The sequence below is a fragment of the Vidua macroura genome, chromosome 2, assembly GCF_024509145.1.
Source record: "Vidua macroura isolate BioBank_ID:100142 chromosome 2, ASM2450914v1, whole genome shotgun sequence".
Taxonomy (NCBI): domain Eukaryota; kingdom Metazoa; phylum Chordata; class Aves; order Passeriformes; family Viduidae; genus Vidua; species Vidua macroura.
This window is the reverse complement of record NC_071572.1, coordinates 32518067-32538035: the sequence shown is the minus strand read 5'-3', so window position 1 is coordinate 32538035 and position 19969 is coordinate 32518067. Positions and strand designations below refer to the sequence as shown.

The 19969-nt window shown below is 36.7% G+C and overlaps 1 protein-coding gene across 1 annotated transcript in view; it reads right to left on the bottom strand.

The window, feature by feature from the left end:
• Nucleotides 1-19969, bottom strand: part of GABRG3 (gamma-aminobutyric acid type A receptor subunit gamma3) — a 297044-nt gene that overhangs the window by 117724 nt on the left and 159351 nt on the right. The gene's annotated exons all lie outside the window — the stretch shown is intronic.

Sequence of the window (19969 nt, the reverse complement as noted above, 5' to 3'; positions counted from 1 at the left end):
ATCCATTTGGTATTTTGTTTTAAATAATGGAATGCATAGAAGACTGTCATTGAAAAAAAAATGGAAAAGAAGTGAGCAATTATTTTAGGCTAAATAGAACACAAGTGAAATTCCAGGTGTCTGGTAAGTTAAATATCTGGTCCCTATACAAATTTTGAATCAAATCTTTAAGGTTTCCTTAAAGCAGAAAGAAAAACTCTACTAGGCAGGAAACAGCAATTTGAAGGAGGAAGATGAGTGAAGATGATCCAACTTCATGGATCCCAGAGCTGAACGTCTCCTCAAGATAGAACACAATGAGAAAAACATTGTTTAAAAGTTAGGTGAAGTAATAGATGCCAGACACTACTTCATCTGAATTGTGTTCAGGAGATGGGGCTTTTTGCCCTGAATATACATGCACAGACAACTTCTGTTCTGTTTCCATCATCTGGACTGTATTTTGAAGTGAGATTTGCCTCCATTTGCTAGTCAGAAGAAAAATATCTAAATGCAAGTGCATATCTGCCAAGGTGATATATTGCTTATCAGTTCTTATTCATTGCTCCTGATTGAATTTGAAACAGAAAACTTATTGATGGGATAAAAATATCTTTTCTGCCACTCACACAAGAGATGAGAGAAAGAAAGTGATATTGAACACTGACATACACCATAAGTACAAGGATTAAATATGGCTATATGGTGTTTGAGTGATTAGTATTACCTGGCCAGCTGCTTCTTGCTATGTTGAGTTTTGGCTTAGAGAAAATGAAATAACCTTCAGTGTTTTTTGGCATCTGGAAAAATAAAAGCACAGGCACTTGGGTCACAACAACCCCTTGCAGTGCTACAGGCTTGTGGAAGAGTGTCTGGAAAGCTGCCTGACAGAATAGGACCTGGGAGTTGACAGCAGCTGAACATGAGCCAGCATGTGCCCAGGTGGCCAAGAAGGCCAATGGTTCACATCAGCAACAGTGTGGCCAGCAGGACCAGGACAGTGATTGTCCCCCTGTACTCAGCACTGGTGAGGCCACCCCTCAAATCCTGTGTCCAATTCTGGGCCCCTCACTACAGAAAAGACATTGAGGTGCTGTCCAGAGAAGGGCAATGGAGCTGTGCAAGAGTCTGGAGCCCAGCTCTTATGAGGAGCAGCTGAGGGCTGTTTAGCCTGGAAATAAGTAGGCTTATTGCTCTCTACAGCTGCCTGAAAGGAGGCTGTAGCCAGGTAGGGAGTGGTCTCTTTGCCTGAGTAACAAGCTATAAAACAAGAGGAAATAATCTAAAGTTGTGCCACTGATGGCTGCAACTAGGAAGGTTGTCTAATATCCTAACTGGATATTAAGAAAAATTTCTTCACTGAAAGGGTTGTTAAGCACTGGAACAGGCTGCTCAGGGAAGTGGTTGAGTCACGATCCCTGGAGGTATTTAAAAGACATGCAGATGTGGCACTTGGGGACATGGTTTAGTGATGGACTTGGCAGTGCTGGGCAAAAGTTGGACTTTATCTTAGATGTCTTTTCCAGCCTGAATGATTCTATGAACACGATGTTAGAAGTCTGAGCATTCTTTTTCTAAAATCAATTAGGACACACAGACTGATGTGAAAAATTCCCCAGAAAAACACCACAAAAACATTAAAAACCCCACAAAAACCAATCAGAAAACCCACCAAAAATAGAAAAGAAAAAAAAAAAAAAAAAAAGGAAAAAAAAAAAAAAGAGTGAAAGATAACTACACCCGAAAGAAAAACCTTTGAAATACATGCAAGAATTTCATTATAGGGAAGATGAGTACCAGCTGTAGGGCACTTTAAATCTATATTTAACATACACACAGGCAGCACCAACTCTCTGATGCCCACCTCATCACAGAAAAGCACCGTATTCATAATGGAGAGGCAGTCAGTTCTTCCTCCATGGTAGCAGGTGGTAATTACTAGGGAGATTGATGCTTCTATGCTTCCCAGATTTGCTTGATATACTGATTTTGATTTTTGTGGGCAGGACATTTCACCTGTGGCAAGCATCCAATCAATATGGAAACTGAGAAGAGAAGGCATAGCCCAAAGCATCCAGGCAGCAGCCTGAAAGTAATACATGCTAATACCAAACTGACCACAGGATAACTGAGAAAACAAACAGTAAGCAGATGCAAATAAGAAAAAAATAAACAAAGAGCAAGAGATGACAGTAAATGTATGACAGAAGACACATGGAAAATGAGAACCAAGGAAAAACTGGTGTTGCTGTGATCCTAATGAGAATACAATAATGAGATCTTGAGGAAGAGTCTACATTCCCCAGGAAAAGAACTGGGAAAAAATTCCCCCAGTCTTTTTGAGGTGCACCAATTTTTGTGAGTTTGTCTTGTTTGTTTTTCTCCTAAAACCTCCTGTTCTTTTTGTCTTGTCAGCAATTCTATGGCTTGTACAACTGTATAGAATTTTTTTTCTCAGCAAAGAGGAAAAAATGTGTTATGCAGAATCTTCTCTAAACTGCAAGCAAAAACTCCTGTGAATCTTGACATACTGTACTTACAAAACACCAGGTATTTCTCTCAACTTCTCTTTCAATGCTATCATTACTGAACTTGTGAAAAACTGATTTTTTTAATAGCAATAACAGAATAAATTTTGAAGATTGTCCTTCCTGATTCCCTCCTTTACTCTCTTGTTTGGTTAATGAGGTGGAAGATAACATGACTGATAAAGACTGAATAGCTGAATGAATTTGTTGAATAGATATAGAGAATGTAATTTCAATACAAAGAATAAAAATAATAGTTGACGTAACCTTTTGATATACATTATGCATGCTAACCAAGAAGAAATAAAAAAGCAATTTCTAGTTTTCAAATCCTCCTTTGAATACTGTGTTCTTTCATGGGAACTATTTGATTTGCAAATGAATGTAAATCTAGATAGCAAGATTACACTTACTCTTGCCACTTTCATTAAAAAAACCCACTTTTTGCATTGCCCACTACTTTCTGTTTCACTATTAGTACTTGTCAAATATTTCATTCATATGCTGACACTTCTAAATAACTTTGCTTGATTTTAGTTTGCTAATAAATGCTTTCTTTAACAAAATCAGAGATTACGACTTCTTTCACATGCTGAGATATTATTTCAAATTATTTAATCTCTATGTTCCCATTGGCATATGGAATCTTTTACTGACAATTCCTCAGCTATAGAAAGTTATCTAGGACATCCAGGTCCTATTTGTTTGCAAAGCTGCTTTATAGGCAGTCAACCTCCCACAAGTAGACCCCTGCTAAAAGTGTTTATTCCACCCCAGGTACAGAATTTTGCTTTTCATTGTATTAAACTTCTTTTAAGGTTCCTATTATCCCATTTCCACCACTGTATAAAATCCATTTGTTTCTGGTTTCCTGGTAGAGATACAGCCTCAGTGCTTTGGAGGAACACGTGCTTTGTTTTCATGGGGTACTGATTCTGGCACCTATTTATAAGATATTCTACTCTGACAGTACACAAATATTTTGACTCAAAGCCAGACCCCCAGATATTTATTTCAGACCTTTAAATATTCAATGATGAACTTAAAAATGTCATTTCTTAATGTTAGGAATCATTTGATATTTTTTACATCACATGCACAAAGGCAAAACTAGGAGCAATCCAGTCTTGGACAACATAGAAGATGTTCTTCTCCCAGTGAAAAATGAAATTACCTTTCCTAATAATTAGAAAACTGAATACATTAGGGAAATAGAAATACCAAAGCCAGTGATTGAAGGACTACCATGCTTTTCTGTTACTATCTGAAAACTCCAATCACATGCTGTGTAAAACCTCTCCTGATGAACCTGCCATTTCACTGGAATTGAGAACATGGATGTTCCCAGGATGCCATTTTAAAATTAAGTTTCTAAGTCTCATGGTTGCAGGAAGAGAACTGAAAATAAGATTGTGATTACAGAAATTCTGTGGAATATCCCCTCTTATCTGATAGGTACCTGGCACAATTACATTTGGTGTTGGCAGCTCACATTAAACAAATTAGTCAATGCTTATGCCATCAAGAGGAAAGGCACTGAGGCTTTGGTGACAGTACTATACAGATTCATTGATCAGCTACTTCAGCATTCAAAGAATTTTGGCAGATGTCCCATGGCATACATCTAAGATATCCACAGCACTAAACTTATTAAGATTCTCCTCTATGCCGTCACAGCATGTGAATTTTATATGTCTACAACATGACAACAGCTGAGTTCGGGGGTTGCTTTTAACACAGCATGACACCTCCTCCAACCTAATAACCTGAGGTCCTTCTGGCATTGAAATGCTAGTGTACGCACCTTTGTAGATTTCTTACAGTACTGGAGTGTAACAGATGTCCAAACTAACACGCTGACATAAACACAGCAAAGACATTTGAGATTCATTTACTTTCACATATACCCTGGTCATATTAAACCTCGTGCAAGGCTAAATGTATATGTTTTAGTGGGTTTGTTTTACTTTCAGTTTATAAGATCACATCATTCATGATAGTGAATGAAAGAACAAGTAATATTTCCAAGAGTAGGGAAAAAAACCCTAAAAGTGACATCAAACTCTGGTCTAGGTCAAAATGTACTCTATGTCTATCATCATCTCTAAAGTTTATCATTTATATGAAGAAAGTAATTTCAACTGTTTAATATCTAACTTTATGATTAAAAAATGCTATCCAAAACTCACTTTAAATAGATTTTTCAGTAAAAATTAAAGTCAAGTAATTGTGAAAAAAAACTTGTTTTTCTCTTGATCAAGACAGTTCAGCAATATTCCTTTCATATGTTGCTATTCTAGAAAAATATGATTGTGATAAATATGTATCACATTAATACTCATATAAAGTAGTTCTTTCAATTTTAATAATCTTTCTAGTTGCAAAATTACTTTAAGTTTGATACTGAATACCTTAAAATCCTCCAAGGCTGTAAAGGAAAGTAATATCCTATAGACACAATGGCTTAATAAAAAGACCTTGAAATTACCAACACTTCAATGAAGTACAAAAGTATTTTAGGTTATGTAACAAAGGTCTCTTCAGTTTCTCAAGACCTTACATAATTGGAAAAGTAGTGTCAACCTGAGTTAAGAGGTGAGAAGAAATTGAATAAATAAATTAAAATAAATTAAATATGTTTTCAAAGAACATGCATAAATCTCCTTGAGAGATTTAACTGTCATTATGAATTTTCTATTAAGTTCTGACTGTTACAGACACTAGCTTTTCCTATGGTTTCAAAAGTGGTTTGTGCCTGTTATAGTTAATGGTGGTAAACTGAAGCTTACATTAAAATGATGACACAGATTTGCAATTGCAGTCTGGTCTGTCATTCAAAATAGTATTTGTGTGATGATTACTTTCCAGAATGTCAAAAGGTTTCATTCTGACCATCACTGACACGAGTGTACATCTCTCTGAGCAATATTTCAGTCTCACATTCAGTTATTACAGTTGTCCAGAAATTCTACAGAGGTAAAACCTCCAGAGAGAAATTTCTGCCATGCTCTGCCTCTCTTTATTGAAGGAACACCATGAAAATATATTTTACAATATTTTGTCTCTTCTGCTCCATTTTCGGAATTAAGTGAAAAAAAAAAATACCAAAAGTATATGATAAGAAAACTACTGGAAAGAAAAATACTGAGAGTTTTTTAGGGAAAGCTAGTCAGATTTCAGCAAAGTACAGACATTTTAGATAATTGCTGAATTATTTAAACTGATGTTTATCAAAAGAATTTAGAAAAACAAATTCATAGAAACTTTAAAAATTGTGTGATAGGTATGTATATGGCACTGGTTTATGCCTTTTTGTGCTTGAATCTTGAATAGTAAATTAATTACATATTTTCTTTCCTGTTTATTTTTGGTCTTGGTCTAGCTTCTATACTAGTTCTCCATGTTCTCAGTACTTTCTAAATACAAGTTTCCTGTGGATACCCTGAAATTTAGTCACAGTTCTTGATTTTTCTCTCTGGGGGTTCTACCTTGTATTACTGATTTTCTGTATCTCTCTTTTCAAACATAGAACTTACTGTCCATTTTTCTCCTCTGTCAACATCTGCATAACAAAAAAAAAAAAAATTCTACTTCTTAAATATTTTTATTATTTTTTTCCCAGGCTTCTTCTCTTAGCATTTTGATTCTGCCTCTTTAATTGTACATAATGGTCTAGCTGCATGTCACTTGACATTTATTACTCATATGCAGAGGCCACCCTGATCTTCTGAGCAAGATATATTCTGTAGGGGTTACACTTATGGTTTCACAGGTGAACCTCAGCCTCTCAACTCCTTTCTGCTCTTTGACAAAGAATGAAGAAGCTGGAAAGAGCATTTGTTCTTGCCAGATGGAGAAGGCCATTCTGGCCACAGCCAGACAATAGGGGAGTGCAAAGAAAAATTGTGTAGGTGGAGAAAGGAAATATTAATGGGTTGAAGAATACACTAGGATGAAGTGAAAAAAGTATGGAGGGAGAGGAAAAAGAGAAAATGAGAAAAAAAAAGGAATGGGAGTGAGGGAGGGGAGGAAAAAGGAGGAGAAGAAAAAAGGTAGAAAGGAAAAAAGGAAAATATTAGAGAAGACAAGATAGACCCAGGATGTTTCTGGAGAAAGCTGCAAAAATGATTTTGTGGGGACAGAGTAAAGGTGTAACAGATCTTGTGTCTGACCTGTGACAAAAAAACAGAAGTACTGTCTAATTTTAGCAGAGCAGAATGAGCAGCCACAGTGTCAGAGCCCTAGTGTATTGCTGTGGTGAATGCCAGTGGCCAACAGGTGGAAGAATTAGCTACCACAGGAACCTGTGATACAGGGACCCTGTACACCAGGGACCTGAAAATCAATTCCTGCACAGTGGGGAGACCTCTGGGGGAATAAAATTCTGTATCCTTCTTGGCTTTTGAAAATATTGCCTGTTTGTTTCAGTTTTTGGAAGAGTCCCAAAATATTGATCAACTAAAGATTACCTTGTTTGCATATAATATACCAGTGATTACTGGTGGCAACAACCACTGTACAATAAAAAATACAGAAAAAATGTTACCATTTCTAAAAGGATAGATATTCAGCCATTAAAAAAAAAAATAGGAAGTGGCAACAATTTTCAACTCTTTCCCAATTCCTCCCTGCTTTCTGGGAGTTCCTTAAGAAAGTCAACATTGAATTGATTGTCTTAAAATGTTTTAAGGGAAAGATGGTTTTCTCAAGTAGATATCTGTACTGCTGAATGTGAATGAATTGCTCTATAAAGAATAATGTATATCTTAATATAAAAATGTATATTTTAATATAAAAATTGTTTTGAATGAGAAAAAGATGTTATGATAGAGTCCATTAGGTTGGAAGGGATTTCAGGATGTCTCTAGTTCAACCTCCTGATAAAATTAAGGTTGAAATTAATCCACACCAGGTGTTTCAGGGCTTTCTCCAGTTGCATCTCAAAAACCTTCAAGGACAAAGATTGCACAATGTCTCTAGAAAACTTTCTCCAATGCTTGATTTCTCCAATGCTTGGTGATTTTTTGTTTCCATCTATCAAGTCAGAACCTCCGCACTTCAGGTACTGACCACTGCCACATAAATTCACTATGCACTTCAGTACAGTACCTGCACACTAAAGAATACAAACATGCACTGGCCATTAATGTGCTTTGCTTTGGCACATGCAGTTATGCAAGATAATGAAGGGAAGGCACTCTTTGGTGCCTGTGACAAAAAACAGTGAACATGACTGTAGATATAAGTGAGACTGTTATTCTGGAACCACAGTAACACCTCAGTTTTCCGGCTGAAACTCCCATACAGGTAGTGACCAGTCCCAGCAGGCTGATTTTGAAATCTGATAGTACCACAGACCAGGATTTTTGACTGTCAGTTCTGCTAAGCCCTTACATAAGAAATGTTGCTACATTTCGCACATAAATCAATAAAAACCAGCAGTACACATCTCCCAGACAACTTTGAGATTTGCAAGTTGCTGGGAACAGCCTTTTATCTTTCTTTCTGCAGTCTCCTGTTGGTTAGAAAAGAAAAGCTTCAAAGATTTCAAGTACGGACTTTGGAGAAACATGTTGGGGACAAAAAGAAAGAAAGGAAATACAATGTTAGAAACCACTTGGATATCTCAGTTTTCTTTTAATCATAAGAGATATTTGAGTTTGTGGTTGTCTTCTCTGACTGCCAGAGGCAAACAGTGTTGTCTTACTGAAATACTGATTTTTAGACAACTGCTGTGAACAAATACACCATTCAGACCTCAAAGTTCCCTTGTGTTGAAAGTCATCACTTGTAGACTAACTTTTCCATGCTCATTTGGTCTAGCAGCTTCGTTTGAAGTCAATCAATACAGGAATAAAATACCTGTAAGGTAGAAACATGCATTTCCTGCTGCTTTTTCTTCCTTTTAACTTAGAAAGACCAACTTTCCAGAATTAAAACATCAGCTATAGTGAGTACTCTAAATGGTTACCATTTTTTTTCCCTAAAGAAGTGGTATTTTTGCCTCTTTTCATAAAAATACATAGATATTACTGTAATTGCAAAATAGGTACTATTCCTTTAGGTATACATTTTGAACTAAAATAAGCATATTGATGGCACCTTCTGCAATGAAGAAATCAGAGAGACAGAAAAAATTTAAAAACTGTAAAATAGCTACTGTGTGATCAGGCCACTTACAAGCAAAATAAAAAAAAAATATATTGAGAATCTTTCCATTGTCCTTTTAAGGGGAGATTTGAAACTAAGCATCACACATTTAGGATTCAGGTGCTTCAATTTGTAATAAGGTAGATACATCTTTCTGTTATGACCAAAACGCGACAAAGTTAAAATGTATGTTCCTCAAAATGTCACAGGAATAATCTCCTCTAAAAGGAAAAAAAAAAAATTCCTTGAAATTTCTTCATGAGCTGTGACATTCAGCCTTCTTCTGTTCAAATGCCATGAGATATGCAGATTATACCACTGCAACCCTGAAGACAATATTTTTAAAGCACAGTTATAGGAAATGTACACTCAATTGTCAAATCAGTTAATGTCGATAAAGGGAAGACTTATAAGCATAGGAGCATTGGAGTACCTCAAGCCATAACTAAATATTGATATATATTCCATTGAGAAAAGTTAAAGGCTATACTGTTAGTCCATTTTAGAGGATTCACAGTAGGATTTGTTCTTTTCTTTCCTTCATCCTGTTTAATTCTACATGGCTACAAGCATATTGCTTGTCACCTTATTAGCTGAGAACATGAAAGTAATGAAAACATTAAAAATTATTAAATATATTTTTTCACATGCTTTCTCATTCTTCTAGTTGTATCTGTGAGTCTGTGTAGAAGGATGGATGTCTGTGAGAGAAAGAAGAACACAGATTATTTTTTGTAGGTTTGTTCTTGTTATAGTCATGCTGATTGTTTTCTTGTCAAGGGACAGAACGGGAGTAGAAGATGGTGAGATCAGGATGGATCTTTTTGTCCAATATGTCCACCTAAAAAATTCATATTAGCTTTTCACACACATTAATTCATTCTGCTCTAGTCAAACAGTTTCAATTAGGAATTCAGATAGCTTTAATATATCCTGGGGCATGGTATGGAATACTTTGATCTAGGGACCAAGGCTAAGAACTTCATTCATCTTTTTGTTGCATAAGAGGCCCATGTCAAGCATGGAACAGCTCTGATGTGTTTTTCTACTAAACTGTGTCGCTAAGGATGAAAATAGAAAGATATTGATGAAGGACCTAAATACTGTGAACTGCAATTCATTCCACTTCCTGATAAACAGATTTGTTTTTATAAAAGTCTTGTTTTTTTCACTGGTGGTTGTTTGCTAGAGAAGAAGCACTGAAGTCAAATGAGGCTTCCAGAATTAAAAAAAAAACTGGGACCTTCCCTGTACTGATGCACTCAGGGCTGGCCAAGCAGAAGAGACAGGTACAGCTGGCCTTGCTTCCCAGTGCTTATCAAGAGACATCAATGCAAGTGGATCAAAAGCAACAGACTACATGAAACAAATAATCTGATTAAGGTGACATGGCAACTGATGGAGCTGGGAGAACTTCTGAGCTCCTAGATTCTCCTACCCCATCAGGACATAATAAAGTCACACACCAGCTCTTCCTTTGGCTTTCTTGCAAGAGAAGATCAGGTAGAAAGAGCTAGAAAGGAAACTCAGTGTGCCCTGCACAAGCTGTTGATTAGGCAAATCACCTCAGAACAGAGTGAACTTTTTCTTCAGTTTGCATGTCTCTCTCTGTTTACTTTCTTAAAACTGATGGAAAGATTTTATGGAAAAATCAGCTCTTCCTGAGTTTTAATAGATTAGTAGCAAAATTGCCAGAAGTCACATTATAAAAAAATTAGGGAAAAATAAATTACTTTTTAATATGCATGGCTAACCCAAACATTAAATCATAACATAATTTCCATTCCACAGAAATAATTTCTCTATTTAGATATACAAAATTGCAGGGTTTCTTAAAGTACCAACTGAAAATCTACATCCTATGGGAGAACATAAAAATACTTATTTAAATTTTGATTTAAATTTCATGTGTTGATGTGTGTTCCCTCTTCCTCCCCTTTAAAACTTATCACTTGTTTGTTTGTCTCTTTGATGAGCTATGTGATAGGAAAAGACATAATATATTGTTTTGACAGAAAAATATGCTACCCAACTATGAAAAAGGATCAAAATGTTATTATCTATCATACAGCATGCCCTTTACACAAAGTTAATCCCTTTTAAGGAGGCACACCTGCACTTCATAGCAAGGGATACAGCCAGCCAAACTTCAGCAACGTTCCTCTTAGAGGAACAGATGAGCAGGGCATTTCCCTGATTGTCCTCTAGCTCTGTGAGGAAAACAACATTCAAAGCTGCATGACTACCTCACTCTCCTTCCTTAGCTCCATCAGCACTTAGGATATGCTTTTGGTACTGATTCCATGATTTTTTCCACGAATTTTTCAATACCAGAAGCAAGAAAAGGATGGGGCTTTTTATTCTATGCTTCCAGTCTGCCTTGTTTTTTCCAGGTGGTGTTAAAAGTAAATAAAATTGACAAGACAAGGCTAATGAGTTAAAGACTTGATGTTTTCATCTTATATTTTGAGTCTGTTACAAGTAAATCTTTAATGGCTTCTACTAACCCCATTATCATTTGTCAGCCAAGCCAGGCAAAAGTAACAAGCATCAGCAGGGTTCTAGCCAAGATGAGTTTAATTTAAGAGTCAATATTCACTGCTTTTGTTGCACTTCTGTGGGGTACTGCAGGTGTTCTGGCTGACCTTGGCAGCTGTGCTCTCTCTTCATTCTCCTTTTCTCTTCTTCTCAATTATTTGCTATTTGTTCTGGATCTGACACTGGTTTGTTACCTTTTGGTTCTCACCATCCCAAAAGGTTTCTGTATGCTTTGAAGAAATTCTGCAGCAATTCTTCATTTATAAGATGATCAGTAAGTTCAAACATACAGGTCTCATGGTTTGCAGATGCATTACTGTAATTTTTAATGTGGCCACTGAGGTAACTATGGAAGACAATAACACAGTCAATTTTTTTTTTCCTAATCCACTCTTTAAAATCACTGAAGCAATTAGAAAACAACAGGTGTAGCAGCCTGAACTGCAACAAACGCGCTCTTTGTTTCTTTAAAAATATTAAATGTATTGTACTAGAGATCTAAAACAGCTTGAACCTTCTGGATTCAATCAAGCTTGTCTTCTGCCTTTGGAAATGTGGAAATCAGAGTAGGAGAAAGGAAATGTTGCATCTTTTATGTTGCTCAGCAGGGGCTACCTGGACTTGTAATTTCATATTTTATGTAATATTTTATGAGGTACATTTCAGTTACATTAAGGGAGGCTACGAGGAATAAAAGCAGTTAATTATACCAGCATTTGCAGAAATCTAGCACTCCAAAGAAAGGAATACCAAATAAGCTATGTCGTAACATCTGCACACATACAATGAAGCATGAATTGTGGAAGGTGTCTTTGAAAATTTCTTCAAGAATTAAGATAATGATGAAAGACCCAAAGAGGATTGAGCTATGCATAGGACTGTGAAGAGTTCGGGCACTGTTGGCTCTGACTGTTGTCTGTAAGAGAAAATAGCCCAGCCTTCTCCTTGTCTGCTGTTATCAGTTTGCCAGTAATGATAATTGAGGGATGTACACTTTCTTTTACCTTCATTTTCTCCCTAGCATATCTTTAGAGGCCCTTCTTGTTATTTTTTGCATCCCTTGTCAAGTTCAGTTCCAGATGCAACTTAGCCTTTCTCACAGAACCAGACTGCATCCCTGTACTCTTCCCAGGATACCTGTCCCTGCTTCCATTACCTGCACATTTTCTTCTTGCTCATTAGTTTGACCAGCAAGTCTCAACTCAGCCATGCCAATCTTTCATCTTCCTTGCCTGATTTCTTACCCCTGGGGATCAAGAAATCTTGCAATCTATGGAAAGCGCCCTTAGACATCTGTCAGATCTGTCCCTGAGGGCAGATCCCAGGGATTTCTTCTGGTTCACAAGGTTCCCCTTGTTGCCTTGGTCTCTAAATCTTGCCCATAAGCAGTGGACCTAGTCAAGGCCATTCTCCAGAGACATTCCATCCATCTCTTGGCGTGGTTGGGAGCCCCTTGCGTCTCCTTGCATCTCCTGTCCTGACTGGACAGCCGCTAGAAGCTGCACTCCAGTCATTGACGGCTACAGGTTGGTACAACATGGCTACCTTTTCCAGTCATATAATTGTTACAGTGTGTCAAAACCAGTCAGTCCTTATGTTAGAAAATATGATGCAAAAGACTGTGACTGTCTCCTGCTGGTGCTCTAAATATCACAAATATGAGCTCTGTAAGTCAGATTTTACGAGTGTAGGGCTGCCAGGACTTCACAGCTTATGGACTAGCCCCTCCCTAATGATCAGATTAATTTGAAAACCAATTATCAAAGACCTACATAAGCAACTAACAATAATAGAAACACGAAGTACATAATAGATTATATTACATTTGAAGGTTAAAACTATTTTCTTTCTGCCAATGGTGCATTTGTCATGCTGTCAAATGTCTGCTTAAAAGAAAGATAAAAAGAACAGGCTCACATTGGCACATGATGAGATGCTTAAAGGGGTTTTAGCTTCAGATACACACTGAATATATTGAGATCTGTGATGAAATCATGGGAACTAACAATGACTGTCACATGGCAGAGACTCCAGGGCCTGTTGCTGATACATTCAGCTTTCAGATATGCAATCAGCCACGTCTTGCTTCAGCACTTTCTCTTATTTTCTACTGACACCATAAGCACAATTTAGCTACATATATTGCCAAAAATAACTGGCTCTCAGGCAGGTTCTTTCTTTCTAAATTTTTTTGAGGCTGATTTTTTTTTAATTTTACTAATAGAAAATATAGAAAAATAAGACTGGTTGCTTTGAAAGTCTAGACTGCACCTGGGATTTTTAAGACTTCCAGTCTCCTTGTATAAACATAAGAGCTGGAGGGTCCTATCCCTGAAACACAATCACCTCTATTAAATTTCACATCCAGGAATAACAGCACATTTTTTGCTCTGAAGCAGGTTGCCTAGAGAGTTTGTTTCATAACATGGGCATCCCATCTTCCTCAGACAATTGTGCAGGGCAAATGGAGACACCGAGGATCCTTGGAAGACCGCTACAAAACTGGGGTAGATGCCAGGTTCCTGGAATAGCCTACCATCAATCCAGAGATCCTCTGGAAGACTGTGCTGGCCCCAAGATATCATGAGTTAAGCATTTTAGGCTTCACTAATTAGCACTTACTGTAATTTTACTCTAGGGTCTCATTTTCGCTGGAAGTAATGGCAGCTGCTTCCTCTCCAGAGAAGCCTTCAATCTTGTGGAGAAAAATTTCACTATTAAAAGGAGAGAGACATTTGGTCTGCTACCAGTACAAAACCTTAGCTCTTTGTGAGGAACTGGAGCATGGGATATTACATGAATTAACCACAGCCTTCAGTTCAGCCTGATCACTAAGGAGGCAGTGGTCAACCCCTGACCCTGGGGAAGTTTCACTGCTTTTTTTACCAAAGAAATATCATTTACGTATTAGTGGTTATCAGATGCAATATCATATTGATTAATAGTACACTTTCATTACAACATGTTGCATAAATTTGGAGCAAGCATTGAACCATATAGCCAGCCACAAATGTTTTAAAAAGTGCCTCTAATATACCTTGAACAATGAGACACAACGCTAACAGAAACAGTAGTGCCATAATAATACTTACTAATAATACTTACTAGTTAGGCACAAATCTACCATAAATTTGATGTAGAAAGTATAATTTTAGTGCTGAGTGTACTAACATCACGGATGAATTTGAACAGTTTCATAAAAATACATCATATTTGAGAAATTAGATGAAAGTTAGCAGAATGTGCAATAAAAATTAAGTTGTAATAATTATTATGAGTCTTGGCTTGGCTATAAAATAGAGTAATAAAAATCTAAAGATACTTAATGCAGTGTCTCTTACGTATTGAGAAATTTATTGAGTCACACAGAGAAAAGTAGCAGTGAATTAGTCAGTAGTGAGTAGTCAAGGAATTGGATAAATATTTGACTCCCTAAGAAACAGTATGATACTCCCTAGGAATCTAACTTATGTTAGGTAAAAAAAGAAACACCCTCAGGGAATTTTAAGGAAACCTAAGGAGAGTTAAAACAGCAATGCAGTAGCAGAATACATTCAGAAAAGTTATTGGAATGACAAAATGAAATTGCATAAGATTATCACCTATTTTAAATTCACTGTATCCTGGTGTCATTGTATGTATAGGTACCTCAGGAAAAAATGTTTAGAAACATTAACTCTCACAGGTTAACCAAGGCAAAGAATATCCCTACAGAGTCATGCACACACCTCATAAATCTTTGGGATGATCAAATTTTCCTTGAAGATTGTCTTGCACACTAGCCAAGCTATTTGAAAAAAAAGTGCAAATAAAACAGTTTAAAAGAGGGGAAATGAAATAAGAAGATATGGAAATGTCTGTGTAAGAGAAGAATTAGCAGATGAATAGGAGGAGGGAAATGTCACAGATATGCTTCACATATTATGTTCATTAATTGGCATATATGACAAAAGTCATATGCTAAATACAGAGCTTGGGAGGAAACTTCAAGGGACAAATTTTCCATATATATATTTCTTTTTTCTTCTTTATAAGACCTCTCTATATTGACTATTCTCTGAAAAAGACAGTCTTCTGAAGAGAAGGATGGATGCATACGAATATTTCTACCTTCCTAAAAGAGGAAAAAGCAACAATAGCTAAAATATGCTCATCACAAAAACTGGTTCAAGAATTCCATTGGTGCCCCACAATCTGGCTCAGCCCATTACAGAAAGAACAGATGGACATTCAGATCTGGATTAAAGCTCTTTCTGCACATTACAATGCCTTCCCAGCATCTTTAATGAAACTCCTCTTGAGATATGAACATTAAGCTGTGCTCCTTCTGGCCTGTTCTTCATCAGAAGTAAATTTCTGCCCTCAGACTGTATTAATGACTCTGCTGATGACAAAGGAGATGAAACAAAGCACAGCTCATTCCACAAAACCAGCAATTACTTTTCTAGGCTAGGAGAAACATATTAAAATGGGCGATGACAGCTAGTTGTGTTAGAAATTAATGATACAAGGCTCAAAGTACTGATTGCATATCCATAAGAGGTTTCATGTTCAAAGGGGGAACATTTGATTGAACTGAGTTTATATTTAGAAAAATGGAACCTGTTCCTTTCAAGCACTATGTTAGATTTGGATAAATTTTTTTTGAAAGCACTGCACATTTCCTTCCTTTTTTTTTTTCCTTGTAATACTTGCCATGCTTTTGTACGTCACTTTAAAAACCCCAAAACAACTCTAACATTTAAAAGGCAAAAAATATTTGGTTTAAGTCCTGACTGAACAAACTGAACCATCAATAGCTGGAAATCTTGCTTTCTCCTATTTTAAACTAATTGAAAGTAATTGAATTCTTTGCGAACCATTGTATATGTATTTTGGTGTTTGCAGTAAGAATGGCATTCTGGGCATGCCCAGCTTTTCCTGTCTTACAGCAATCCTCCAATAATTGGCGGCTCAGGACACTAGACTTTCTCACTAATTCTCAGTTAATTGCCTACAAACCATGCCATAATTCCTGTTGTCTAAGTCAAAGATGCTTTTAAAAATGAACAACTGTATCTGCAGTTTGATCAGAACAGCAGCAAGAAAAATAAACCAGTGAAAACCCATTAATCAATTTGGTCACTTTTTTTTAAAATTTTCTGGCATCTTGCACTACAGCTCAGTATTATTGCATCGGGTAAAGCCCCAGGCATGGCCTTACAGATTGTTTCAGACCTCAGGTATGCAGCTAGCACACATTTCCACCACAAACCTCCTTGGACATAATTAGAAAGTTAGTTGACCAGATGCTCAAAACAAGGTGTAATGGCTTTCAGATGCTTTCACCTGAAGGAGTGTCAAGTTAATCTGGAGCACATGTATGGCTCCAGAGAGGAGGTTTCTGCTGGTCTGAAAAAAAATTAAGACCTCAAAAAGTTAACTGTTACACAACTTTGGGTGCAAACATTCTCACATTATTTTACAGCATGCTTAGTCCTCCCAAATTAAGAAAATCCAGAACATTCAGCAGTCTCACCAGTGACTGAGAAAGGAAAACTAAAACCATGTAAGCTAGCCAGAAAACAGTCACATGATAACTCTAATGCTGAAGAGTTCTTTCAAGTAGCTTAGCCATACAGACCCTTTTTCCTGTTCTTTAATCTGTAATGCTCTTATCCCTCAGAATAAAAAAAGTAGTGGTCATTGCTATAGAGTAATCTTGTTATGCTTGATAGCTCCCAATGTACTGCTGTTCTAGTGCTCTGTTCAAACACTTTTGAGTCGTTATATTTGAGCACCCACAGTTCCCTCCAGAAGAAGTTTCACAATTAATGTGCTTAACTTTTCATTCCCAGTCTGCCTTTGGTTGCCTGTGTCTTATTTATCTGTTCTTGTGCTGATATCATCCTTCAGACAGAACATCTCCTCTTCCTTCCTGAAGTTTATGTGAATCCTAACTACTTCAATAAACTAAATTTTATGGCAGCATCCTGAGAGTATTTCCAAAATGCTCAAATCAATGCTGAGTAGAGATAACCAAGACAGTTTAATGTGCTACTGGAGTGCCAAAAGCAGCACAGCAGCCTCCCTTGGCTCACGAGGATAAATTAACCCAAATGAAGAATGACAGTGACAGAATATTTTTTTTACATAGCTGCATATAATACTTCAAAACCATATTAAGAAAGAGTGACCATAAAATCAATCCAAGATTGCTCCACTGCAATCAAGTCACAACGTTGATTCTTTTTTCACATTTACAGGGAAATGTACATTCATACCATGCCTTGTTGTAACTGATTAGGGAGAAATCCTGCTTGGCACAGGTGGTTCATCAAACCAATCTGGTGCATGGAACAGACACAAACTGTCACATGGCACAGCAGCCCTGCATTATGTTACTGGGATCAACTTTTCAGATGAGCAGTGTGCTGAGTGCACATCTACATAAGAACAGCAACTACAGACACACACTCACCACAAGGCCTGATATGTTGATGAGTCACCCCATCATGTCACACCACATACAAAACCTGCACAGATTGGGGAGCTTCAGATTATGTCAATACATTTTAAGTCCTATAAAAGAAACTAGAGAGCTCTAGGAATTTGTTCTTGAACAAGAGTCTCTACAGAAAGGGGTGGGTGTTAACTACTGTTAGCACACTGAGATGGGTCCTTTCTATAAGCCATTGTTTTCTCCTTATTCATCCTGGCAACCAGATGAAGTAGAGCTCAGTAGACCCACTGAGGGAACATCAACTGTCCCCAGAGTAACAACAGGGTTAAGGTGCAAATTAGCTGGCACTGGAGGTAAATATTCTAGAAAAAAATTAAGGTGAGTTTCACATTTCTGAATTATCAAGGGAAATTTAAATAAAAAGTCAGAAATTTCAAATATTAAACTTCATCTGTGTGTACCGGTGTCTGGAATATCTCCTGAAACTTTTGCTTCTTTATGCCTGTCTACAGTGGAAACTACAAAGATTTGTCTGTGTGCTGAGGAACAAACAGAAGGGATGAAGGGGGAAGCAGAGCTGAGCTGTGAATTCTACAGAAGTTATTATTTTATTCAAAGACATACATCTTGGAATCCCTAATCAGCTTGTCCCTTCAGAAACTTGTCATAGAAGGCAGTAATAAATCATTCATGCATTCACTCATTCATTCACTTCCTGAGTCCCACTGAGTGCTGTCTAGCTAGAGATGGCTGTGAATGTACACAAGACTGAAAATACAAGTGAGTTATATAACAAACTAATCATACAGGAGATGTCTTGTATGATGGTAATAGCAGCATTCAAACTATTCAAGGGAAGAAATTCAGTATGAATCTAAAGAAATAAACCCTTGTTGTCGACATGACCAAAAAGGTTGACAAAACCACAAAATATTATTTTAACATTCCTCTACAGCATCCACCATCTGCCAAGAATCTACAAAGAACACACACAGAAACTGCAACATATTCACATTGTGTTTTACCCTATGTAATCTCCACCTCCATAGACAGTAGTACATATCTGATGGCAATACATGTATGTTCCACATTCATAAGTGTTATGAGCTAATAGATCAAAATTAGGAGGAACATTTGCAATACAAAATGTATTTGGAACTTTTCCATGGAGCAGAGCCTGCTGAAGTACTGACTGATATCCTCCCTCTTTCAATAAAAACCATAGAGCATAACTTACTTCCATTTAGCAACTGTCTAGCTATTAGGGAATGCAAGGTTGGAAGAGACGTCCTGTTTATTAGAGTTCATTTTCTTTGGATACTGTTATCACAGGACCACTCAAATTTATGTGGTTTAATTAGTATCTTTGGACTTCAACCAAAATTTTAGTAGGTTTCCTTAAATCTCTGGAATTTGATTTTTAAGTTCACAAATCTTTCCCAGCACTTCAACAAAACAACAGCAGATTGCCACAAGAGTAGTTTTATGTAGTAACTAAAGACAGCTGAAGTGCATAGAGTTCAGTGACAAGTGTTCATGAGCAGGAAAGATCCTTCAGGAGCTATCTGCCTCTTGTTCAGTTGAATATGCATCTATTACACACACCTGAATTAAACACACAACTGTGTATTTCTGCACAGATTCACTTATGCATACAAAAACCAAAAAAACGGCAAAATAGTGATAGAATTTTGGAGGGAGATATTTATATGACTGATTTAAAAAAAAAAAAAGAAAATTTCCTGGGTAAAAAGAAAAATACACCCTGGGTCAGAAATTCAAATCTGTTTTGTGGTTGTGGATCACTGTTTGTATAATATTTATAAACAGAAAGATATACCATCACAATAGCAAATTTATTATGAAAATACTCAATAGTGTTATTCTTCTATCACTCTAAAAGGGATTAGGGAGATAATCTTGTTTCTAAATAGAAAAAATGATACATTTTTCTTTCACTTTCTAAAGAACACATTCCTGAGTCTTATAGATTGTCAAGATTAAAATCTTTTGTGGAGATCCTTTTAAAATTGTTTTTAAAACCTTTGCATTGTGTGGTTTTGGATTACAAAACTGTGCAGGTATTCCTATGAGCAAACAGCTCTCAAAGTTTTTTTTAAATGAATCAGTATGAAGATAACTTCTCAGAGTAATATTGGACCCCAGAATTAACTCACCTGACTTTTGTTTTCCATACATTTCCCCATGTATTTGTTTTGTCTGTTGGGAAGGTTTTAAATATGCCAGCAACACAACATAAAACACAACATTGGGACTGCTGGCAAAGCTGAGCAATAAAAGGATAATGAGATTTACAGTAACTACACCATTT